At 38.1% G+C, this 27,665-nt stretch overlaps 1 protein-coding gene across 1 annotated transcript in view; it reads left to right on the top strand.

Annotated features, from left to right (window-relative positions):
* Positions 1-27,665, top strand: part of NPEPPS (aminopeptidase puromycin sensitive) — a 104,463-nt gene that overhangs the window by 8,234 nt on the left and 68,564 nt on the right. The gene's annotated exons all lie outside the window — the stretch shown is intronic.

The raw sequence follows: 27,665 nt of genomic DNA, 5'->3' as shown, positions 1-27,665 counted from the left end.
GTGTGTGTGTTTAATACATACACTTCAGATTAAGATATCAATGTTTGTTACCTTCAAAATAGGAAAATTCTTTAGATGGTTATAGGAGATATTTGAATAATATGAAATAAAGAAAATGTCACAATTTTATTTCTACTTCAAACATTAAGTTATTTTGTGACCCTAGGCAGATCACATTTTCATGAGTGTAAAATAAATATAATACCATTCACATAGATCTGAAGAGTTATTTTGAAAAATTAAATACTTTGAACATGAAAAGTTTCTCAAGCAGACTAGTTTATACGTGAGTTTCTTAAAGTGTTTTTTTTAATTCTCTTAAACAATAGATTAAAATTGAGATAGTGTTACTCATAATTGGGAGAAAATATTTGCTTTATGAGATCTAATGTGAAGGTTAGAAACTAAATGATGGAGTTAGTTATAGAGGAAGAAAATGTTGAAAAGAAACATAGCATAGAATGTGTGGGAACTCAGCATCTTTAACAAAGAAATATTTTAGATCTTGTAATTACAATAAGAATTAAACTGAATAATCCATTTCTGCCTGAATTCTTATTCCACATAAACTGCTTTTGAAAAAGTTACCAAGTTTGTCATGAACTCACAAGTATATCAGTTTTGGATCTGGATTGCGCTTTACTTTTGACTTGACATTCCCTGTTAAAATGGCTTATTGGTTAGTCTTTGCTACTCAGACTTTGCCTCTTAGAAAATCTTCTCTTTCGTTATACATTGTTAGAAATTTGACCTTTTGATTTACATTCTGTATTGCTATTTCCCTTTTTCATAGTATACTGAAAATAAGCATACAAGTAACATTTTAAGGCCTGGCTATATGTGTCTCCTCAATTTTTCTTAAATTATCTTGTCTATAGAAAGATAAGATACGTATCAGTTGAGCATATTATTGCCAAGAAGTACTTAAGTTCAGTTGATTGTAAATGAGGTCAACTGCTGCCATTTTAAGTTAGAGGAACAGATCCTTCAAATGGACTTTGTTTGAGTGCCAACTTAAAAAAAAATCTTTGGTAAATGAAAGAGATTATTTAATTTCTTTAACGGAGGAAAAATGGAAGCACCTTAGGTAAGCATATCAAGGCAAGCTTTCTTTGTTGTAGGTAGAGAGCGTTTAAATTCAATGCAGGGTTTCAAAATGTTGTTAAGTTTAGCTAGATAGAACTAGCAACATAAATGTGTATCCTCCAGTTGGCCTAGTTTCAGCTCAGGTTTGTTTTTATCCTCCTCTACTAAAGTGGCAGGAAAAGAATTCAGAGAATTTAAATGTTTGAATATGTGTAACTGAATGTGCCAAGTGCATAAAGATCTGAATCTTAAGGAAGCAGTGTTAGTATTCTTAAGGAAAATTGATAAGCAATAGGATTTGGAGAGAGATTCATATAAAACATTAAATGTTTTTAGATACATAAAATATTTTCTTCAGAACTAGCTAAGGTACATTTCTCAACTCATAGCAGTAGTCATGTGTAAACCCACTTAATTTTAGAGTATAACAGAATAGGAAGTTACATTAATTTGATACTTTAAGGAGACAGAAACAGATTTGGCCTTCCAGATATATACAAAGCTTAATTTTGCCCTTAGATATGGAAGTATTTCTTGATTTTTATCTTATTGGGAGACTATAGCACTGTTTCTTTAGAAACTAGTAGTTATGAACTTGACTATCAGCTTCTTCCAGGGCTGTAAGCCGGTGGCAGGGTAATAAATGAGTCAATAGGAGAGATAGGATTTTTTAACCCAGCTAATCTTATCCAGTACCTATTAATATTTATGATTGCCTTCTGGAAGACGGCTTTACGTATCTGTAGCCAAAATCTTGGTGCTTTAAGGTAAAATCAGAAAATTATTTGAAGGCATGAAATTGTTGCTTCTGTGTGTAAATTTTTAATTGATGAAAAAGGCCATCTTGTGATATGTGCAGTAATCCAGATAGATCTATTGGCATGTCTTTTTAAACTAAGGCACTGCCTTTTAAACAGAAATAATTTATTTTAAAACCTATTTGAAATCTTACTTTGTAATTTTTAAAATGAGAAATCAGTAAGAAAAACGGCTGAAAACTGTTTTTTTACTGTTCTGCACTTCAAGGGTTGGTGAAATCATTAGCACTTAAGCCAGTGCAAGGAATGCACCTCCCTACACAGTGCAGGGATTAGTATTGTCATCAGCTTCTGCAAGAGAAATACGAAACTTTTGAGTGCCTGAACTCAGGTCCTGACAGGTAAATAGTCTTTTAATTTATCATTAATAGTTGATGCTTGGGCATAATCACATAGAGAATGATCACTTGAAAGTTTTGTACCAACTTTTCCCTTAGTATACTCTGTCAGGTATGTGTTTGTAGAATTAGCTATGTAAGAAAAAGCTTTTCCGTTGGTTACATATCACGCAAAGTTCTATTATATAGTTTCAGATCCACCAGCATCACTTTGGTTTAGCCATATAAAGCATGTAAATTTTAACACATTTATTCTTGAAGTAGAATTGTGTATTTCAGTATGACGCATATGTGCATGTGTATTTCATGAAAGGATAAAACAAACAAATATTGCCAAATATTAATTTTGAGTAAAACTATTCAAAAAAGAAGATTCCTCGCATTTGATTATAAGCTTTTATACAATTATTAGTAACCTTTATTCTTCCATACAATTATGTGTGGGTTAGTAAAAACATTAATATACCACTTTCTCTTTGTGATAGAATTGTTTATGGCATTGTTCTGAAAATACATATGTGACTAATTAAGTGCTAGCTCTCAAATCGGGAAGAGTGAAAGAAGGGAAGGTACCTTTTCCAGTACAAATGTACTAAAATATGATACCACTATTCATATGAAAATTTTTAAAGAAATCTGAATATAACTTTAGTTATACTAATAACAATATAGGGTAGGGCCTAAAACCAATTCATTCAACAAACTTGAATGAATTGGGCTGGATGTAGGAAGATAAGAAATCGGGGCAGAGGCTGAACCGAAGAGTCTATATCTCACATAAATATATTAACATTTTAAACAACTTTTCTGGCCAAACAGAACATTTTTGTGGGTCAGAATGCTGTTGATTTTGCAACCTCTGAAGAGGGATTTCAGGGAACTCTGGTGTGTTGTGCATATTCTTTATCACTTGGACATGAAGATAAGACTTGAGCATAGATGTATCATTAAAAAGAGGAAAATCCCTTATTAGATTCTTCTTGGTTCTTAATTGAAACTGATACAAATTATGTATAATATGCTATTACTATTAAATATGTTAAGCAAATAGTTTTAGTTTGCGATATGAGTTCCATGGTATGTATTTTTAAAAAATTCAAAATGTAACATAACATCTTTTTTTAGGTAGCTTTTAGAGTTTTTGAACACTAAAATGGCATTATTTTTGAGAACTTGTTTTTATTTTGTCTTTTTTTTATTTGGGGACTTCCGTTATAGCTCAGTTGGTAAAGAATCTGCCTGCAGTGCAGGAGGCCTGGGTTCAGTTCCTGGGTTGGGAAGATCCCCTGGAGAAGGAAATGACAACCTATTCCAGTATTCTTGCCTGGAGAATCCCATGGGCAGAGGAGACTGTCCATGGGGTCACAAGAGTCGGACCTGACTTAGCGACTAAACCACCACCACTTGTTTATTTGCTATTGTTTTTTCTGGACTGCACCACTCTACTTATGGGATCTTATTTTCCAAACCAGGATTGAACCTGGGCTCGTGGCAGTGAAAGTGCCAAACCCTAGCCACTGGATAGCCAGGGAGCTCCCAAGTTTTGGAAATTTTGAACATAAAGTCTATTATGTGCTGTTACTCTTCTGAAGAATAGATAAATTATTGCATAAGCTTGCCATAGTGTCCAGGCTACATTAAGGAACCAAATATTTTCCTGGTTCTCTGGTAACTATCAGGGCAGCTTGTTTTCAGAATTAAATGTTGATTTTATTTTTTAAATTAAAAAGCTTTCGTTTTTAGAGTTTTAAATTTAGTGCAAAATTGATGAGGAAGTACAGAGATTTCTCTCGTACCCATACGTACAGCCTCTCCCACTATCAACATCCCAAACCATAGTGGTACATTTGTTACAGTAAATGAGCCTACATTGATGTCATTCTCACCTAAAGTCCATAGTTTAGAGTTCACTCTTGCTGTTACACATTCCATGGGTTTTGACAAATATGTAATGACGTGTATCTGCCACTGCCATTATAGTATTGTACAGAATCTTTTCACTACTCTAAAAATCTTCCTGTGCTCTGCCTATTTACTTATCTTTCTCCCTGGCAACCACTAATCTTTTTGCCATAGTTTTGTCTTTGCCAGTTTGTCGTTAGTTGGAGTCACACAGTATGTTGCCTTTTCAGGTTGGCTTTTTTCATATAGTAATAAGCATTTTTCCATGTCTTTTCATTGTTTGGTAGCGCCTTTCTTTTTATCTCTGAGTACTGTTCCCTTGTCTGTACATAAGTTTATTTATCCATTCACCTGCTGAAGGTCTTCTTGGTTGCTTCCAAGTTTTGACAGTTATGAATAAGGGTTCTTTCTGTAGAGGACATAAGATTTGAACTCCTTTCACTAGATACAAAGGAGCATGATTGCTGGATCCTATGATAAGAGTGTGTTTAGTTTTGTCAGAAATTGCCAAAATGTCCTCCAAAGGACTCTTATCATTTTGGATTCCAACCAGCAATAAATTAGAGTTCCTGTTGCTCCTCATACTCCCCAGCATTTGTTGTTGTGTTTTGGATTTTAGCTATTCTATAGATGTGTAGTGGTGTGGCATTATTTTAATTTACAGGACCGTAATGATTTCTTGCCATCAAAATATCTTCTTTGGTGGGTATGTTCAGGTCTTTTGCACAACATTAGTTGCATTCATGCGTGCTCAGTCTTGTCTGACTCTTTGCAACCCCATGGACTATAGCCTGCCAGGCTCCTCTGTCCATGGAATTTTCCAGGCAAGAACACTGGAGTGGGTTGCCATTTCCTTTTCCAGGCGATCTTTCCAACCCAGGGATCGAATTCTGTGTCTCTTCCGTCTCCTGCATTGGCAGGCGGATTCTTTACTACTGAGCCACCTGGAAAGCCTGGCACAATATTAGTTGGAAAAAGAACAATAGAACAATATTAGCTGGATTGTTCTTTTTCTTATTGTTGAGTTTTAAGGATTGTTTGTACATTTATTTGACTCCATAGGGTCTTATTTGTGGTGCACACGTTCTTTGTTGCAGCATGCAGGCTTCTCTAACTGGTTTGTGGTGCACAGGCTCTAGAGTGCAGGCTCTGTAGTTGCGGTGCACAGGCTTACTTGCCCTGCAGCATGTGGGATCTTAGTTCCTGGACTGAGGATCAGACCCGTGTCCCGTACATTGGAAGGGAGATTCTTAACCACTGGACCACCAGGAAAGTTCCTGAAGCTTTTAATTTTAATGAAGTCCAGGTTATTTACTTCTTTCATGGATTGTGTCTTTGGTGGTGTTGTATGTGAAAAGTCTTCACCATACCCAAGGTCAATTAAATTTTCTTGTATGTTATCTTCCAAGAATTTTATAGCTTTGTATTTTACACTTTGGTCATTGATCAGTCCCTCCCTCAGTTATGTCCAGCTCTTTGCTACTCCATGGACTGCAGCACGCCAGGCTTCCCTGTCCTTCACCATCTGGAGCTTGCTCAAACTCATGTCCATTGAGTCAGGGATGCCATCCAACCATCTCGTCATCTGTCATTCCTTTCTGCTCCTGCCTTCAGTCTTTCCCAGTATCAGGGTCTTTTCTAATGAGTCAGCTTTTCTCATCAAGTGGCCAAAGTATTGGAACTTCAGCTTCAGCATCAGTCCTTCTAATGAATATTTAGGACTGATTTCCTTTAGGATTATACCACAGTTCAAAAGCATCGATTCTTCAGTGTTCAGCCTTCTTTATGGTCCCACACTCACATCCATACATAACTACTGGAAAAACCATAGCTTTCACTAGACGGATTTTGTCGGCAAAGTAATATCTCTGCTTTTTAATACATTGTCTAGGTTTGTCATATCTTTTCTTCCAAGGAGCAAGCATCTTTTAATTTCATGGCTGCAGTCATCATCTGCAATGATTTTGAAGCCCAAGAAAATAAAGTCTGTCACTTTTTCCATTGTTGTCCCTTCTATTTGCCATGTAGTGATGGGACCGGATGCTATGATCTTAGTTTTTTGAGTGTTGAGTTTTAAGCCAGCTTTTTTCACTCTCCTCTTTCACCTTCATCAAGAAACTCTTTAGTTCCTCTTTGCTTTCTGCCATAAGGGTGGTGTCATCTGCATATCTGAGGTTACTGATATTTCTCCCAGCAATCTTGATTCCAGCTTGTGCTTCATCCAGCCCGGCATTTCGCGTTATGAACTCTGCATATAAGTTAAATAAGCAGGGTGACAATACACAGCCTTGACGTACTCCTTTCCCAATTTGGAACCAGTCTGTTGTTCCATTTCTGGTTCTAGCTGTTGCTTCTTGACCTGCATACAGGTTTCTCAGGAGGTAGGTAAGGTGGTCTGGCATTCCCATCTCTTTAAGAGTTTTCTTAGGACTGTAATCTATTTTGAGTAAATTTTTGTAAAACAGGTAAGATCTGCCTGGATTATTATTATTTTTGCATTTGGGTGTTCAGTTTCCAACACCATATATTGAAAAGATACATCCATTGTATTACTTTTGCTCCTTTTTCAAGATCAGTTGACTGTATTTATGTGGGTCTGTTTCTAGGCTGTCTGTTCTTTTTCATTTATCTGTTTTTCTCTTACTTCTCCAATGCCACATCATCTTTATTATTTTTAAGTCTTGAATGAAGTTGGGTAGTGTCAGTCCTCTGACTTTGTTCTTCTCCTTCTGTATTGAGTTGGACATTCTGGATTGTTTGCTTCTCCATATAAACTCTAGAGTCAATTTAAAAATATCCACAAAATAACTTTCTAGGATTTTGATTGGAATTGGTATTGAGTCTGTAGTTCAGGTTGGGAAGAACAGATAGCTTGACAATATTGGGTCTTCTTATCCATGAACATGGAATATCTTTTTCTTCTTTTACTCCTTTAGTGTCTTTCATCAGAGTTTTGTAGTTTTCTTTGTATGAATCTTATACATAGTTTGTTAGATTTATACCTAAGTATTTCATTTTGTGGGGTGATAATGTAAATTATACTTTTTTTAAAATTTCAGATACTACTTATTCATTGCTGGTATATGGGAAAGCAGTTGACTTTAGTGTGTTAACCTTGTATCCTGCATCCTTGCTTTAATGGCTTATTAGTTGCAAGTGTTTTTTGTTGATTCCTTTGAATTTTCTATATGACCATATCATTTGTGAACAAAGATAATTTTATTTCTACCTTTCCAGTATGTATACTTTTTCCTTTTCTTGTCTTAATTGTATTAGCTAGAACTTCCAGTATGATTTTGAAAAGCAGAGGTGAGAGGAGCCATCCTTGCTCGTTCTTCATCTTAGCTGGAAAACTCAGAGTTTCTCATTAAGTATGTTAGCTGTATGGTGTTTGTAGATATTCCTTATCAAGTTAAAGATGTTCATCTTCATTTCTAGTTTGTTGATTGTTTTTATTATGAAAGAGCGTTGTATTTTGTCAAATGTTTTTTGTGCATCTATTCATTTGGTTATGTGGTTTTTCTTTAGCCTAACTGTGATGGAGTACATTAATTGATTTTTAAACATTGAAACAGCCTTGCATACTAGGTTAAATTCCACTTGGTCATGGTACATAATTATTTTTATAATTTTTTTTTTCAAATTTAAACTTTTTATTTAGTATTGGAGTATAGCTGATTAACAATATAATGGTAGTTTCAGGTGAACAGTGAAAGGATACAGCCATACATATACATATACATTGTTGGATTTTATTCACTAATATTTTGTTGAGAATTTTTGCATCTGTGTCTCTAAGAGATTTTGGTCTATAATATTCTTGTAATGTCTTTGTCTGGTTTTGATAGTGAGGTAATGACTAGTCTCATAGAATGAGTTTGGAAATATTCCCTCTGCCTCTGTCTTCTGTAAGAGATTGTAGAAAATGGATCAAGCCCATGTCCCTTGCACTGGCCGGTGGATTCTTAACCATTGACCACTACAGAAGTCCTGCCTTTTTATGGTTTGAATTGAACATTTTGTATGATGCCACTTTCTCTCCTTTTTTAGCATATCAGTTATACTTAAAAAAATTTTTTTAGTGATTGCCTTAGAGTTTGCAGTACACATTTACTTCTAATCTAGTCCACTTTCAAATAAAAAGATAATATTTCACAGGTAATGTGAGTACCTTATAATAATATATTCCTAATTCTTCTTTCCCATTCCTTGTATCATTGATGTCATTCATTTCACTTATGCATACGCTTCCACACAGAAGCCAACATAGTCAAATACATTGCTGCTATTAGTATTTTGAACAAATGATTATCTTTTAGATGAATTAGGAATAAGAGAAACATTTTTATTTTACTCTTATTTATTCATTCTTTGATGCTCTTCCTTTCTTACGTAAATCTGAGTTTTTGGCTTACATAATTCTCCTTCTCTTTAAAGAACTTTTAACATTTCTTGGAAAGTATGTGTACTGGCAACAGATTCCCTCAATTTTTGTTTGAAAAAGTCTATTTCTTTTCACTTAAAAAGACTTTTTTTTTTAAGAGCAGTTTAGATTCACGAAAAGATTGAAAGATTTTCCTACAGTTTGAAGGACGATTTTGAAAGGTCCAGGATTTTAGGTTAGTAGTTTTTCTCTCTCAACACTTTAAAGACTTCATTCTATTCTTTTCTTGCTAGTATAATTTCTGAGAAGTCGAATGTAATTCTTATCTTTGGTTCTCTATACTTAAGGTATTTTTTCCCTCTAGCATCTTTCAAGATTTTTTTTTTCTCTAGCTTTTATTTTCTATATTTTGACTCTGATATGGCTAAGTGTAGTTGGTTTTTTTTTCCTCCCCTCTTCTTTCCACCCCCTGCCACCTCCCCATTATTCTCTCGATCTTTTCTGTTTCCTGGATCTGTGGTTTGGTTTCTGACATTAATTTAGAGAAATTATTACTCTTTATTGCTGTAAATACTGTTTCTTTCTTTTTTAAAAAATACTTATTTATTTGGCTGCATCAGGTCTTAGTTGTAGCACACAGGATCTTTCCTTACAGCATAAGGGCTCTTTGTTGTGGTGCTCGAGCTTAGTTGCCCCTTTTCCAACCAGGGCTCAAACCCATGTCTCCTGCATTGGAAGGTAGATTCTTAACCATTGGACCACCAGGGAAGCCCCTGCTTCTGTTTCTTCTTCTTGTCTTTCTGGTATTCCTTTTGTATGTACTTAATGCCTTTTGTCAATGGCACCCCACTCCAGTACTCTTGCCTAGAAAATCCCATGGATGGAGGAGCCTAGTAGGCTGTGGCCCATGGGATCACAAAGAGTCGGACACGACTGAGCGACTTCATTTTGACTTTTCAGTTTCATGCATTGGAGAAGGAAATGGCAACCCACTCCAGTGTTCTTGCCTGGAGAATCCCAGGGACGGGGGAGCCTGGTTGGCTGCCGTCTATGGAGTCGCACAGAGTCTAACACGACTGAAGCGACTTAGCAGCAGCAGCAATGCCTTTTGTACTTTTTTCACAGTTCTTGGATATTTTGTTCTGTTTTGTTTTTGCTTTTTTCTTATTTTTTGTCTTCTCAGTTTTGGAAGTTTCTAGTGTCATATCCTCAAGCTCAGAGATTCCTTTCTCAGCTGTGTCTAATTGTGAGCCCACCAAAGACATTATTTCTGTTAGTGTTTTTGATCTCTAGCATTTCTATTTCTTTAGAACTTCCATCTCCCTGCTTGTGTTATCCATCATTAGATGTTATTGTTGTTGTTCAGTTGCTAAGTTGTGTTCGACTCCTTGCAACCCCCTGGACTGCAGCATAACAGGCTTCCCTGTCCTTTACTCTCTCCCAGAGTTTGTTCAAATTCATGTCCATTGAGTCGGTGATATCTTCCAACCATCTCATCCTTTGTCGCCCTCTTCTCCTCCTGCATTCAATCTTTCCCAGCGTCAGGGTCTTTTTCAGTGAGTAGGCTCTTTGCATCAGGTAGTCAAAGTGTTGGAGCTTCAATTTTTAGAAAGGTTACTGATCTGATAATTCTAACATTTGTGCCATATCCTCCCATATCTGATTCTGGTTTTGATTCTTGTTCAGTCTCTTTAAATAGTGTTTTCTGCCTTTTAGTATCCCTTGCAATTTTTTGGTGAAAGGTAGACATGACGTCCTGGGTAAAAGGAACTGTGATAAATAGACCTTTAATAATGCAGTGATGAGGTAAGAGCAGAGGAGAAACATTCTTTAGTCCTATGATTAAATCTTACTCTTTTGGTGAGCTAGTACTCCCGGGCAGAGCTTCACTGGTGCTTCTCAAGTTTTCTTACCCGCTTAGGTGGGACAGGATGACTGGAAGGGCTGGAGTTAGGCATTTCCCTTAGGTTAGGCTCTGATAAAACCCTAGCAGGTTAAGTTCTGGATAAAACAGTTTCTCCTGAGAGCAGGTTTTGTTAAGAAGAACCAGAGTATGCCAGCATATTTCAGAATGGTTTCTTTTACCCTCCCCTTGCCAAAAGCTTGAGGGGATTTTTCCCTGATATTCACTTTTAGGACCTTGTATAGCTCCTAGAGGTAAGACTCACAAAAGCGTGAAGGTCCCCCTATGACGAGGTCTTCCTGGAATTTTAAACTCTCAAACTTTTTCACACTGAGCCTCCAGCACTTCCTCAGTTACAGTTCAGGTTTTCCTCCCCCAGCACTGGTTGCCAGAGGTGATTTCTTCTTTTGGGTTTCTGCACTGATAAGTTGTGATTTTCTGCCTGTCTCCAATTTTTCAGCAGTGGTTTACTATTTGTCCTCACTTCTCTGGTGGATCTGAGGAGAATTGGTGATCTCCAGTTTCTCCAGCTTTTTACTTGTGGTCTTAGGATGGGATGTCAGCTTCTAAGATGTTTACATGTGTGACCAGATATCAGAAATCCTCTTGGTGATTTTATTTCCAACATAAAAGGTTGTTATTTTTAAGATGTAAAAGCAATCTGTGCCGTTTGTGGACATATGCTTTCATTGCTCTTGGGTAAATACCTGTAAATAAAATGGCTGCATCATATGGTAAATGGAGAATTTTAAAAGAAACTGCCAGTTTTCTAAAATCTCTGTACCATTTTATATTCCCATCAACTGTGTGAGAGTTCCAGTTGCTCCATATCCTTACTAACATTTGTTATATTTCATCTTTTCAATTTTAGCTATTCCAGTGGTTGTGTAGTAGTGTCTTATTGTGGTTTTAATTAATATTTCCCTAATGGCTATTGATGTAAAGTCCTTATTTGCCATTTGTATTATCTTCCCTTGATGAAGTGTCTGTTCATACCTTTTGCCAACTGGAGGAAGTTGTTTATCTTCTAAGTGAATTTTAAGAGTTTTCATATATTCCAGGTTTAAGTCTTTGGTGGATATATGTTTTGCATACTCTCCCAGTCTGTGGCTTGCCTTTTTTTTTAAAAAAAAAAATTAATTTATTTATTTATGGCTGCACTAGGTCTTTGTTGCTATGTGTAGCTGTATCTGGTTGCAGAGATCAGGGACTACTCTCTAGCTGTGGTGCACGGGTCTCTCATTGTGGTGGCTTCTCTTGTTGCAGAGCACAACCTCTAGGCTCATGGGCTTCAGTAGTTGCAGCACAGGGGCTCATTAGTTGTGGCTCGCAGACCCTAGAGCGTGCAGGTTTCAGAAGTTGTGGCTTAGTTGCTCTATGGCATGTGAAATCTTCCCGGACCAGGGATTGAACCCATGTCCCCTTCATCGGCAGGAGGATTCTTATCCACCGCTCCACCAGGAAAGTTCTGTGATTTGCCTTTTTATTTTTTGAAGAGCATAAGTTTTAAATTTCAATGGATTCCAGTTTGTTGAATTTTTCTTTTACAGTGTATGGCTTTTTTAATGACTTACTTAAGATGTTGCAGAATTCAAGGACATTATGATTATCTTCTAGAAGTTTTATAACTTTAACTTTTACATTTAGATATTTTGATCCATTTTGAGTTAAAAATTTTGTTTACGTAATGAGATAAGGGTAAAGGTTCTATTTTTAATTAATTGATTAGTTATTGGTATATGGGTGTCTACTTTTTTTTAGCAATATTTATTATAGAGGTTATTTGTTCCCCCTTGAATTTCTAGACTCTTTCTGTTGTATTTTGAGTCTTGAAATCAGGTAGTGTGAGGGCTCCATACTTGTTCTTTTTAAAATTATTTTGGTCCCTTTAATTTTCATTTTAAAATCTGCTTGTCAATTTCTATAGAAAAGCCTAATGATGTTGTTATAGGAATTGCATTGACTCCATTGGGGAGAGCAATATTGAGGTTTACCATTCATGAAGAACATACATTTCTCCCTTTATTTAGATCTTCCTTAGTTTCTCTCAGCAGATTTTAACTTGTTCTAGAGAGGAATTTTCTTTTCTTCTGCAGACAGAATACAGCTAGGTCATCTTTTTTAAAAAATTGTGGTAAAATTCACAAAACAAAATTTATCGTCTTAACCATTTATAAACGTAGAGTTCATTGGTACATGTTTACCTTGTAGAACCATCATTCCTACTATCCATCTCCACGATTCTGTCTTGCAAAACCAAAACTCAGTGCACATTGAATAATAACACCCATTTCCCCTATCCCTCAGCCTCTGGCAACTACGATTATACTTTCTGTCTATGAATTTGACTACTCTAGGTACTTTATATAAGTGGAATCTTCCAGCATTTGTCATTTCATGACCAACTTAACTTCAGTAACGTCTCTAAGGTTCATCCATGTTGCGGCGTGTTTCGTTTTAAAGGAAATGTAGTTTGTATACTTTATCAATAGACACTTGGTTTGTCTCCAACTTTTACCTATTGTGTATAATGCTGATATGAACATAAGTGTATAAATATCTCTTTCAGACTCTGTTTTAATTCTTTTGGATATATACTCCAAAATGAATGGCTTGATCATATGCTGATTCTATTTTTACTTTTTTTACCATACTGTTTTCTGTACAGGCTGTACCATTTTTCATTCCCACTGATAGTACACAAGGGTTCCAATTACTCCATACCCTTGCTAGCATGTATTATTTTCTTTTTTTGGTAATAACCATCCTAATAGGTCTGAAGTGGTAACTCATTGTGGTTTTGACTTGTATTCCCTTAATGATTAGTCATACTAAGTATCTTTTCATTCACTTATTGGCCAGTTGTGTATCTTGGAGAAATGTCTGTTTAAGTTCTTTGCCATTTTGGATTGTTTGTTTGTTGTAGAGTGTAGGAGTTCTTCATATACTCTGAATATTAACCCCTTGTCAGATATATTATGCAGATACTTTCTTTCATTCTGTAGGTTGGCTTTTCACTTGGTTGATTGTGTATTTTTGTTGTTTGTTTGGCCCCACTGCATGGCTTTTGGGATCTTAGTTCCCTGACCAGGGATTGAACCTGGCTTTCAGCAGTCCTAACCACTGGAATTCTCTGTGTCCTTTGATGCACAAAAGTTTACCATTCATGAAGAATATACATTAAATTTTGATGATATCTAATTTGTCTATTTTTCCTTTTGCTGCCTGTGCTTTTGGAATTATTGCCAAATCCAATGTCATGAAACTTTTCTCTTTTATTTTCTTCTAAGAGTTTTATAGTGTTAGTTCCACATTTAGGTCCATTTTATAGCATTAATTCCCACATTTTGATTCATTTTTGTATATGGTATAAAGGATCTAACTTCGTTCTTTTGCATATGGATATCTGGTTTCCCAAATACTATTTTTTGAAGACTGCCCTGAGATCCAACCAGTCCATCCTAAAGGAGACCAGTCCTGGGTGTTCATTGGAAGGACGGATGTTGAAGCTGAAACTTCAATACTTTGGCCACCTGATGCGAAGAACTGACTCACTTGAAAAGACCCTGATGCTGGGAAAGATTGAGGGCAGGAGGAGAAGGGGACAACAGAGGATGAGTTGGTTGGATGGCATCACCGACACAATGGACATGGGTTTGGGTGGACTCCAGGAGTTGGTGATGGACAGGGAGGCCTGGCATGCTGTGGTTCATGGGGCTGCAGAGTCACACATGACTGAGCAACTGAACTGAACTTTCCCCATTGAATGAATGAATGGTCTCAGCACTCTTGTTGAAAATTGTTTCTGCACGTCGAAGAGTTTATTTCTGGGCTCTTCATTCTATTCCGTTGGTCTGTATGTCTGTCTTAATGCCAGTACCACACTTTTTGGCATTAACACTAGCTTTATTAGGGACTTCCTTGTAGCTCAAATGGTAAAGAATCTGCCTGTGATGCAGGAGACCAGGGTTTGATCCCTGCCTCAGGAAGATCCTCTGGAGAAGGGAATGGCAATCCACTCCAGTATTCTTGCCTGGAGAATTCCATGGACAGAGAAGCCTGGCAGGCTGCAGTTTGTGGGGGTCACAAAGAGTCAGACTTGTAGCTTTATTATCAGGAAATGTGAGACTTCCAAATTTGTTCTTTTTTCAAGATTGTTTTGGCTCTCTAGGGTTCTTCGAGATTCTGTATGAATTTTGGGGTGGGTTTTTAAGTTGCTGTAAAAAATGCTGTTGGGCATTTGAGAGGGATTGCACTAATCTATATTTTAGGAATCAGTGAACTAAAATGAATGGAAATGGATTATTTTAATTCAGATGACCATTGTATCTACTGCTGTGGGCAAAAATGCCTTAGAAGAAATGGAGTAGCCCTCATAGTCAACAAAAGAGTCTGAAATGCAGTACTCGGGTGCAGTCTCAAAAATGACAGCATTATCTCAGTTTGTTTCCAAGGCAAACCATTCAATATCACAGTAATCCAAGTCTATGTCCCAACCACTAATGCTGAAAAGCTGAAATTGAACTGTTCTGTGAAGACCTACAGAACCTTCTAGAGTGAACACCAAAAAAATGTCCTTTTCATCATAGGGGACTAGAATGCAAAAATAGAAAGTCAAGAGCTACCTGGAATTACAGGCAAATTTGGCCTTGGAGTACAAAGTCTGGAGAGGGGAAAAGCAGGCTTACTTAGTACTGTATACTTACTGCAAAATTCAGATTTAAATTGAAGAAAGTAGGGAAAACCACTAGGCTATTCAGTTATGACTTAAGTCCCTTACATTTATACAATGGAAGGGACAAATAGATTCAAAGGATTAGATCTGATAGAGTGCCTAAATAAATATGGACAGAGGTTTGTAACGTTTTACAGGAGGTGGTGATCAAAACAATCCACACAAAAAGGAAATGCAAAAAGGCAAAATGATTGTCTGAGGAGGCCTTACAAGTAGCTGAGAAAAGAAGAGAAACAAAAGGCAAAGAAGAAAGGGAAATATATGCCCATCTGAATGCAGAGTTCCAGAGAATAGCAAGGAGAGATAAGAAAGCCTTCCTCAGTGAACAATGCAAAGCAACAGAAGAAAGCAATAGAATGGGAAAGACTAGAGGTTGTTGAAATATTAGAGATACCAAGGGAACATTTCATGCAAAGATGGGCATAAGAAAGGACAGAAACGATATGGAACTAACAGAAGCAGAAGAGATTAAGAAGAGGTGGCAAGAATACACAGAAGAACTATACAAGATCTTAATGACCCGGATAACCACGATGGTGTGATCACTTACGTAGAGCCAGACATCCTGGAGTGTGAAGTCAAGTGGGCCTTAGGAAGCATCACCACGAACAAAGCTAGTGGAGGTGATGGAATTGCAGCTGAACTATTTAAAACCTGAGAGATGATGCTGTGAAAGTGCTGCACTCAATATGCCAGCAAATTTGGAAAACTCAGCAGTAGCCGCAGGACTACAAAAGGTCAGTTTTCATTCCAGTCCCAAAGAAGGGCAATGCCAAAGAATGTTCAAACTACCACATAATTGCACTCATCTCACATGCTAGCAAGATAATGCTCAAAATCCTTCAAGCTAGGCTTCAACAGTACATGAACGGAGAACTTCAAGATGTACAAGCTGGATTTAGAAAAAGCAGAGAAACAAGAGGTCAAATTGCCTACACCCATTGGATCACAGAAAAAGCAAGAGAATTCCAGAAAGAGATCTATTTCTGCTTCATTGACTACACCAAAGCCTTTGACTGTGTGGATCACAACAAACTGGAAAATTCTTCAAGAGATGGGAATACCAGGCCTCCTTACCTGCCTCCTGAGAAACCTCTGTGCAGGTTCAAGAAACAACAGTTAGAACCAGACATGAAACAATGGACTGATTCCAAATTGGGAAAGGAGCACATCAAGGCTGCATATTGTTACCCTGCTTATTTAACTTATATGCAGAGTATATCATGCAAAATGCTGGACTGAATGAAGCTCAATCTGGAATCAAGATTGCAGGGAGAAATATCAATAACCTCAGATATGCAGATGACACCACCCTTATGGCAGAAAGTGAAGAGGAACTAAAGAGCCTCTTGATGAAGGTAAAAGAGGAGAGAGAAAAGGCTGGCTTACAGCCAAGAAAACCAAGATCATGATCCGTTCCCATCACTTCATGGTAAATAGATGAGGAAACAGTGGAAACAGTGACAAGGTTTTTCTTGGGCTCCAAAATCACTGCTTATGGACTATGCCCATGAAATTAAAAGATGGTTGCTCCTTGGAAGAAAAGCTGTGACCAACCGAGACAGCATATTAAAAAGCAGAGACATTACTTTGCCAACAAAGGTCCGTATAATCAAAGCTATAGTTTTTCCAAAAGTCATATATGGATGTGAGAGTTGGACCATAAAGAAGGCTGAGTTCCAAAGAATTGATGTTTTTACCAATATTGTGGTATTGGAGAAATTTCTTGAGAGTCCCTTGGACTGCAAGGAGATCCAACCAGTCAGTCCTAAAGGAAATCAGTCCTGAATTATCATTGGAAGGACTGATGCTGAAGCTGAATCTGTAATACTTTGGCCATCTGATGTGAAGAGGCAACTCTTTCCCTGTTGCTGGGAAAGATTGAAAGCAGAAGAAGGGAACAACAGAGGATGAGATGGTTGGATGGCATCACCGACTTAGTGTACATGAGTTTGAGCAAGCTCCAGGAGATGATGAAGGACAGGGAAGCCTGGCATGTTGGCAGTCCATGGGGTTGCAAAAAGTTGGTCTCGACCGAGTGACTGAACAACAACATAGATTTCCTTTGGTAGTAAAGAATCCGCCTGCAATGTGGGAGACCTTGGTTCGATCCCTGGGTTTGGAAGATCCCCTTAAGGAGGGCGTGACAGTTCACTCCCGTATTATTGCCTCGAGCATCCCCATGGACAGAAGGGCCTGGTGGGCTGAGTTGGACATGACTTAGTGACTAAGCGCAGCACACAGGTTTGTGGCAGTCTTAACAGTATTGTCTTGTAATCCACGAACAGGGGCTTCTCAGGTGGCTCAGTGGTAAAGAATCCATCTGCTAATGCAGGAGGTGTGGGTTGATCCCTGAGTCAGAAAGATCCCTGGAGAAGGAAGTGGCAACCCACTCCAGTATTCTTGCCTGAAAAATCCCATAGACAGAGGAGCCTGATGGGCCATAGTCTATGGGTTGCAAAGAGTCAGACATGACTGAACGCATGCATACCCACACACGCACACAATCTTTGAACAAAGGATGTCTTTCCATTTATCTTTGTGTTTTTTAAAGTTCTTTGAACATGGTTTTGTAGTTTTTTGTGTACAAGTCTTCCACCTCTTTGGTTAAATTTTTTCGTATTTTGATTTTTTGATGCTATTGCAAGTGGAACAGTTTTATAAGTTTCCTTTTGAGATTGTTTACTCTTAGAGTATAGAAATGCAGCTGATTGTTTTAATTGATTTTTTTATCCTGCAACATTACTGAATTCATTTATTAGTTCTAACGTGTATATGTATATAACCTTTAGGGTTTTCTACATACAACATTATTTCATCTGCAAACAGAGATAATTTTACTTTTTCCTTTCCAATTGAAGGCCTTGTATTTATTTTTGTTGCCTAGTTACTCTAGCTAGAACTTCTAGTCCTGTGTTGAATAGAAGTGGCAAAATCAGGCATCCTTATTCCTCATCTTAGGGGGAGAGCTTTCAGTCTCTCACTAAGCAAGGTCATCTTGGTCCTGTTGAATCTCCCCCCCCTGCCCCCAATTTGCCCTTCTTTCTAGTTTGTAGCCCTGTTAGAGGTTTTTGCTAAGATTTTTCCTTTCTTTCTTGGCCCTGAAATCCAACTTCTAGTTGTCTACCATCATAAAACTACTGTAATATAGGAGGCAGTAAATATCTTGAGGGGAAGTTGAATGAAGAATGTTAGACTTTATCTATTATTCCATTTTTCTGGCCATATGAAGACTGGCTGCTTTGGTAGTCCTGAATTCCAAGTTTTATCTCCTCAGCCTAGTGAAATTATTGCAAGCTTTATTACTCTGCTTTCTCTGTTGGCCTGTATGTTCTGCTTAGAAGTCAGCAAATGCCAACAAGGGAATAAAGAGCCCGTGAATCTAGAGCTGATCTGTGTGTGACTCACATTCAAACACTTATTTTTAAAAATTCAGTATTTACGGTTATTCTAATACCAGCTAAGCTGCTAAATAGCCAGAGTGGAAGTCTAGATGCATCGTTTTTTTTCCTTTGTACTTCTCTGTTTGTTGTTGTTTCGTTGCTGAGTTGTGTCCAACTCTTGTGACCACATGGACCATAGCCTGCCAATCTCCTCTGTCTTTGGAATTTTCCAAGCAAAATACTGGAGTGAATTAGATTCATCATTTTAAAATGTGAAATATATTTCCTTATGAAATCTGTAGCAGAAGGTGATATTTTACTTGATTGTGTAAGTTCAGCGGTTTACTGGCCAGATACAGATGATCATTTGGGCTTTCCAGGTAGTACTAAAGGTATTAAAGTCACTAAAGTACTTAAAGTACTAAAGATGCAGGAGACATGAGAGCTGTGAGTTTGACCCCTGGGTCAGGAAGATCCCCCCCAAAAAAGGAAATGGCAAACCCACTCCAATATTCTTGCCTGGAGAATTCCATGGACAGAGGAGCATGGCAGGCTACAGTCCATGGGGTCGCAAAGAGTCGGACACAACTGAGTTGAGGTGTGCATGCGTGCTCACACCCACACACACACACACATGATCATTAGGAAGTGTTTTAAAATGATGGTTTAATGATTCGAAGATTGTTATTAAAGTGTAAAATACGTTCAAAAACATTGCATAGGAACAATTTTTAAAATGAACAATTATAGGTTGTGTTCTTGACATGGTGTTTAATATATTGTTTTGCCTGTCTTTTAATATTACAAAAGAAATACATGCTTGTTGTAATAAAATCCAACAATAGAAAATATGAGATGTGAAAGTCTTCTTCCCTCACTTTATTATACCAGGTGGTACTACCCCACTAGTCTCAGAAGTAACCCTTATTAATAATCTGATGTGAATTCTTTTTTATACATGCAAGTTTTTTCCTGTAGTTACAGAAGTTAGATTATGATATATATGCATAATGTTTTACAACTTGCTTTTTTTTAATTTATTTTTTAATTGAAGGATAATTGCTTAACATAATTTTGCTGTTTTCTCTCAGACCCCAACATGAATTAACCATAGATATACATATGTCCCCTTCCTCTTGAACATCCCTCCCATCTCCCTCTCCACAACTTGCTTTTTTTTTAAGCTAATATGGTATACATCTCTTTTCTTATTTTTGGCTGTGTCGGGTCTTCCTTGTGGCCCTCAGGATCTTTGTTGTGGCATGCGGAATCTTTTATTGAGGCCTCTCTAGTTGTGGCACACAGGTCCCAGAATTCTTAGGCTCTATAGTTGAGGCACACCGTCTCTCTAGTTGTGGCTCATTGGCTTTCTAGTTGCAACTCATGGGCTTTGTTGTCACTTGGCATGTGGAATCATAGTTCCCTGACCAGGTATCAAGCCTGAGCCCTGTGCTTTGGAATCATGGGGTCTTAACCACTGAACTGCCAATGTGCTAAGTCACTTCAGTTGTGTCCAGCTCTTTATGATCCCACGGACTATACCCCACCAGGCTACTGTGGCCATGGATTCTCCAGGCAAGAATACTGGAGTGGGTTGCCATTCCCTTCTCCAGAAGATCTTCCTGACCCAGGGAGTGAACCCTTGTCTCTTAGTTTAGGTCTTTCATATTAGCAGGTGGATTCTTTACCACTAGCACCACAGGGAAGTCCTGTGTTATACTAACTATACTGAGTATGAGATGTCTACTCTTCTATCCTGTCTTCCTTGAAAAGGTGAAAGTGAGATCATTTCAAGTAGAAACTAAAACTTTCTCATACCTTTTAGTCCAGATATATTACCTGTTGATACTTTTTTTATTTTGGCCATGCTACATGGCTTGTGGGATCATAGTTCTCCAACCAGGGATTGAGCCCAGGCCCTCAGCAGTGAAAGCTGAACTCCTGACCACTGAACTGCCAGGGAATTCCCTGCAGATCGTGTTTTGGGTGCTTTGACAACTGTAAGCAATTCAGAGACAGTTTTGGAAAGTATGTTTTTTTTTTTCTCTCCCAATATTTTGCAATTTTCTATTTTAATTGAATTTTACTCTGAAGGTATATCTATTCTAACATTTAAGCACTGGTTCCAAACCTACATTATGTGGCTGCTTTATAAACATTTAGCATTTTTGGTTTATTTGAGTCTTTTTTTCTTTTTCCCCTCTTTGGTCATGCTGTGTGGCTTTTTGGATCTTAGTTCCCCAACTAAGGATCAAACCCAGGCTCACATCAGTGACAGCACCGAGTCCTAACCACTAAACCACCAAGGAATTTCCTATTTAAATCTTGCTGATGTGTAAATAAGTAATTATTTATGTTAATTATGTTAGAGGCACCTGCATACCTTTGATTATTGTGGAACTGCAAGTAATGTGCAGAAAGTTCCCCTCTATCTCTCAGGTTCTGCTTGCTTTTCAGATAAATTAGTTAAGGAAGTTTATTATTTATTTGAAACCTTTCTGTCCCCAGTGTCAAAGTTTTGTTTTGTTTTGTTTTGTTTCTTAAGTGGCCGTTGTGTAGTCTTTCAGGTTTTTATTTAATATTGATTTTTAAGTGGTAAGTGTGAAAGCATGTCTGAAGTATCCTTTATCTACAAGAAACTTAAAAGCAATTGCAAAAAGAATAGAGATAAACAGATGACATATTCTTCAAGAGAACTTATATATGGTATTAACAATAAAATAAAACGTCACATTTTTAATTCCTTATCTTGTTGGGATTTCTGAGTGTATCTGTGAACTGTATTCTGCTTTCTGTACAGAATGGATCTTTTTTTTTTTTTTTTTGGCAGCACCATGGCTTGTGGGATCTCTCAGTTCCTGACCAGGGATTGAAAGCCATGGCAGTGAAAGTGCCAAATCCTAACCACTAGACCACCAGGGAACTCCCAGAATGGATCCATTTTAAAATAAGTAGTCTTCGGGAGTTCCCTAGTAGCCTAGTGGTTGGGATTTCGGGCTTTTACTGATGTGGTCCAGGTTCAGCCCCTGGTAACTGAGAACTCATTTGGGAAACTGAGATCCTACAAGACCTGCTGTGTGGCAAGAAAGTAAACTGGAGTCAGACTGAATAAATCTTAGAAGGAACAAATGATAGCTTTAGCCAACTCTTTTATTCCTTTTTAGTACAAATCAGAGATAAAGAACATGAAGTTTGCAATTGTACATGCTTGAATTTTTTCACTTTCACTTTAATTGGTTTTGAATGATAGTGAAAGACTGATGAGCTGAGAAAAGAAGATAAAATAGCTGAGAAAACAAGAGAGGCCAAAGGCAAAGGAGAAAAGGAAAGATATATCCATCTGAATGCAGAGTTCTAAAGAATAGCAAGGAGAGATAAGAAAGCCTTCCTCAGTGATCAATGCAAAGAAATAGAGGAAAACAATAGAATGGGAAAGACCGGATATCTCTTCAAGAAAATTAGAGATACCAAGGGAACATTTCATGCAAGTTCAGTTCAGTTCAGTCGCTCAGTCGTGTCCCACTCTTTGCAACCCCATGAATCTCAGCATGCGATTCATGTCCATCACCAACTCCTGGAGTTCTGTCAGACTCACGTCCATCGTGTCAGTGATGCCATCTAGTCATCTCATCCTCTGTCATCCCCTTCTCCTCCTGCCCCCAATCCCTCCCAGCATCAGAGTCTTTTCCAATGAGTCAACTCTTTGCATGACGTGGCCAAAGTACTGGAGTTTCAGCTTTAGCATCATTCCTTCCAAAGAACACCCAGGGCTGATCTCCTTCAGAATGGACTGGTTGGATCTCCTTGCAGTCCAAGGGACTCTTAAGAGTCTTCTCCAACACCACAGTTCAAAAGCTTCCAGTCTTCAGCGCTCAGCTTTCTTCACAGTACAACTCTTACATCCATACATGACCCCTGGAAAAACCATAGCCTTGACTAGACGGACCTTTGCTGGCTAAGTAGTGTCTCTGCTTTTCAATATGCTATCTAGGTTGGTCATAACTTTTCTTCCAAGGAGTAAGCATCTTTTAATTTCATAGCTGCAGTCACCATCTGCAGTGATTTTGGAGCCCCCAAAAATAAAGTCTGACACCATTCAATATCACAGTAATCCAAGTCTATGCCCCAACCAGTAACACTGAAGAAGCTGAAGTTGAACGGTTCTATGAAGACCCACGAGACCTTTTAGAACTAACACCCAAAAAAGATGTCCTTTTCATTATAGGGGACTGGAATGCAAAAGTAGGAAGTCAAGAAACGCCTGGAGTAACAGGCAAATTTGGCCTTGGAATACAGAATGAAGCAGGGCAAAGACTAATAGAGTTTTGCCAAGAAAATGCACTGGTTATAGCAAACACCCTCTTCCAACAACACAAGAGAAGACTCTACACATGGACATCACCAGATGGTCAACACCGAAATCAGATTGATTATATTCTTTGCAGCCAAAGACGGAGAAGCTCTATACAGTCAACAAAAACAAGATCAGGAGCTGACTGTGGCTCAGATCATGAACTCCTTATTGCCAAATTCAGACTTAAATTGAAGAAAGTAGGGAAAACCACTAGACCATTCAGGTATGACTAAATCAAATCCCTTATGATTATACAATGGAATTGAGAAATAGATTTAAGGGACTAGATCTGATAGATAAGAGTGCCTAATTTCATGCAAAGACAGGCACAATAAAGGGCAGAAATGGTATGAACCTAACAGAAGCAGAAGAGATTGAGAAGAGGTGGCAAGAATACACAGAAGTATAACACAAAAGATCTTAATGACCCAGATAACCATGATGGTTGATCACTCACCCATAGCCAGACATCTTGGAGTATGAAGTTAAATGGGCCTTAGGAGGTATCACTGTGAACAAAACTAGTGGAGGTGATGGAATTCCAGCTGAGCTATTTCAAATCCTAAAAGATGGTGCTGTTAAAGTGCTGCAGTTAGTATACCAACAAATTTGGAAAACTCAGGCCACAGAATTGGAAAAGGTCAGTTTTCATTCCAGTCCTAGAGAAAGGCAATGCCAAAGAATGTTCAAACTACTGTGCAGTTGCCGTCATCTCACATGCTAGCAAAGTAATGCTCAAAATTCTTAAAGTGAGGCTTCAATAGTTTGTGAACCGAGAACTTCCAGATGTTCAAGCTGGGTTTAGAAAAGTCAGAAGAACCAGAGATCAGATTGCCAACATCCGTTGGCTCACAGAAAAAGCAAGAGAGTTCCAGAAAAAGATCTACTTCTGGTTTTTTGATTACACCAAAAGCTTTTGACTGTGTGGATCACAACAAACTGTGGAAGATTCTTCAAGAGATGGGAATACCAGACCACCTTACCTGCCTCCTGAGAAATCTGTACGCAGGTCAAGAATCAACAGTTAGAACCAGACATGGAACAGTGGACTGGTTCCATATTGAGAAAGAAGTACATGAAGAGTGCATATTGTCACTCTGCTTATTTAACTTCTATGCAGAGTACATCATGCAAAATGCTGGGTTGGATGAACCATAAACTGGAATTAAGATTGCAGGGAGAAATATCAGTAACTTCAGATTACTGATAAAATCTGAGTTTAAATTGGTAAAATCAGATAATCACTGCAGATGATGACTGCAGCCATGAAATTAAAAGATGCTTGCTCCTTGGAAAAAAAGCTATGACCAACCTAGACAGAATATTAAAAAGCAGAAACACTGTTTTACTGATAAAGGTCTGTATAGTCAAAGCTATGGTTTTTCCAAACTAGTTATGTGTGGATGTGAGAGTTGGACCATGAAGAAAGCTGAGCGCCGAAGAATTAGTGCTTCTGAACTGTGGTGTTGGAAGACTTGAGAGTCCCTTGGACAGCAAGGAGATAGACCAGTGAATTCTAAAGGAAATCAGTCCTAAATATTCATTGGAAGGACTGATGCTGAAGCTGAAGCTCCAACACTTTGGCCACTTGATTCGAAGAACTGACTCATTGGAAAAGACCCTGATGCTAGGAAAAATAGAAGGGAGGAAGAGAAGGGGGCAACAGAGGATGATATGGTTGGATGGTATCACCGACTCGATAGACATGAGTTTGAGTAAGCTCCGGGGGTTGATGGACAGGAAAGCCTCGTGTGCTGCAGTCCACGGGGTGGCAGAGTTGGACACCTCCTGAGTGACTGATTGAAAGACTAATGAATAGTTTTTTCCATATGGCTGTGTACAAATATAAAGTATATGAGTGTATCATAGTTTAAAAGTTTTATTTGGGGACTTTCCTGGTGGTGCAGTGGATAATCATCCACCTGCCAATGCAAGGGACTTGGTTTTGATCCCTGGTCTGGGAAGATTCCACATGCCGAGGGATAACTAAACATGTGCACCGCCAACTACTGAGCCCTTGAGCACGAGGGCCCACGCATCCCAGCTTGTGAGCCCACATGGTACGACTACTTAAGTACGTACGCCTAGAGCCTGTGTTCTGCAACAAGGGAAGCTACTGCAATGAGACGCTCATGTCCTGCAAGGAAAAATAGCCCCCATTCACCGCAACTAGAGAATGCCAGTGTGCAGCGACAAGGACCTAGTGCAACCAAGAATAAACTAATTTTAAGAAAGCCAGCAAAACTCATGGAAACATTATAAAAATAATAAATGAAAAAATCATCTGTATTTGGCGAGTTTTAAAACATTAAACAGCTTCAAGGTGATATAGATTGCTTTAGTGACTATTAGTTTAAGCATTTAGATGATGTATTGTTTGATTATACAAGGTATATTTGTCTTCCTGTTAGGTTTCCTAGCCTTCTGAGCAGGTGCAACCAAGGGTATCATTTTTCTTAAGAATGATAATGTTAATAGTAATGATAATAAAAACAATGAGTTCATTGTTTACTTTGTGCTAGGCACTAAATACAGAATCATACAGATACTCCTCCTTACAGAGAGGTTACTTTTAGGTCATAAAATTGGCTCCTAGGGTCCATGCCCTTAAATCACAGCCTGTCATTAATTTAACCATACCATATTTTAATTATATGTTTGTGTCTGTGCTGCTTCCTATTAGAATCTAAGTTCCTTAAGGTCTAAGAGCCATGATTCATTCTTTTTCATGTGTAGTCTTCCATGGTGTCTGACATATAGTTGGTGTTCAGTAAATTTTTATTGAGTGAACTAAAGCAGAGTCTAAAAGAATAGAGTAAGTCTGTCATATTTGTTAGGCATGAATTTCTTCATATGCTTATTTATTGACTTTATGTGTAACAAAATTATATTTGGGATTATTTTTCATTAGCTTTAATTTGTATTTTACTTCCTTTTGAGGAATACAATCAAGATGTCTTGTACCCAATACAAAATAAAAAGTTTAAAGTTAATTAAAAAAGGATAGTTACTAATTGTAGAGATTCTGTATGGTGTTTTACTATTAAGGAAATGGAGAACATAAAAATTGTAAATTATATACTTTTTAGATTAAATGGGGAGAAAAATGATTCCATAGTATTATATAATACTATATTATATGCTATTGTTTTTTCCAGTTTTATTGAAGTATAATTAGCAAAAGCTATCTATTTTTAAGGTATGTAATTTGATGTTTTGATATACATGTACATTCAATTCAGTTCAGTCGCTCAGTCGTGTCCCACTCTTTGTGACCCCATGAATCGCAGCACGCCAGGCCTCCCTGTGCATCACCAACTCCCAGAGTTCACTCAGACTCACGTCCATCGAGTCAGTGATGCCATCCAGCCATCTCATCCTCTGTCGTCCCCTTCTTCTCCTGCCCCCAATCCCTCCCAGCATCAGAGTCTTTTCCAATGAGTCAACTCTTCGCATGAGGTGGCCAAAGTACTGGAGTTTCAGCTTCAGCATCATTCCTTCCAAAGAACACCCAGGGCTGATCTCCTTCATAATGGACTGGTTGGATCTCCTTGCAGTCCAAGGGACTCTCAGCAGTCTTCTCCAACACCACAGTTCAAAAGCATCAATTCTTCAGCACTCAGCTTTCTTCGCAGTCCAACTCTCACATCCATACATGACCACTGGGAAAACCATAGCCTTGACTAGACGGACCTTTGTTGGCAAAGTAATGTCTCTTCTTTTCAATATGCTACTCAGGTTGGTCATAACTTTTCTTCCAAGGAGTAAGTGTCTTTTAATTTCATGGCTGCAGTCACCATCTGCAGTGATTTTGGAGCCCAAAAAATAAAGTCTGACACTGTTTCCACTGTTTCCCCATCTATTTCCCATGAAGTGATGGGACCAGATGCCATGATCTTCGTTTTCTGAATGTTGAGCTTTAAGCCAACTTTTTCACTCTCCTCTTTCACTTTCATCAAGAGGCTTTTGAGTTCCTCTTCACTTTCTGCCATAAGGGTGGTGTCATCTGCATATCTGAGGTTATTGATATTTCTCCCAGCAATCTTGATTCCGGCTTGTGCTTCTTCCAGTCCAGCGTTTCTCATGATGTACTCTGCATATAAGTTAAATAAACAGGGTGACAATATACAGTGCTAATTAACATGTCTATCACCTCACATAGTTAACCATTTTTCTTTTCCTTGCTTCATTTTGATCACCATTTTCATCATCATCTGTGATCTACCCGCTAGCAAGTTTTAAGCATGCAGTACAATAAACACATTGCTGTACCTAGATTTCCAGAACTTAGTCATCTTCCATAACTGAAACTTCATACCCTGGACCAATATCTCTCCATTTCCCCCTCCCTCCAGCTCCTGGAAACCACCATTCTACTTTCTGCTTCTGTGAGTTTGATTATTTTAGATTCCACTTATGTGCTGTCATGTAATACTTGCCTTTTTGTGTGTGGCCTATTTCATTTAGCATAATGTCCTCCAAATTCATCCACGTTGTCACAAATGGCAAGAATTTCTTAAGTCTGAATAATATTCCATTTAGGGCTCCCCAGGTGGCGCTAGTGGTAAAGAATCCTCCTGCCAGTGCAGGAGACAAAAGAGGCGAGGGTTCAATGCCTTGGTCAGGAAGATCCCCTGGAGGATGGCAACGCACTCCAGTATTCTTGCCTGAAGAATCCCCATAGACAGAGGAGCCTGGTGGGCCATAGTCCACACCGTCACAAAGAGTCTGACACAGCTGAAGCACCTGAGCAATATTCTGT

The sequence above is a fragment of the Bos mutus genome, chromosome 19 (assembly GCF_027580195.1).
Source record: "Bos mutus isolate GX-2022 chromosome 19, NWIPB_WYAK_1.1, whole genome shotgun sequence".
Lineage (NCBI taxonomy): Eukaryota > Metazoa > Chordata > Mammalia > Artiodactyla > Bovidae > Bos > Bos mutus.
Note: the sequence above shows the minus strand (reverse complement) of the source record. Positions and strands in the feature narration are given on the sequence as shown.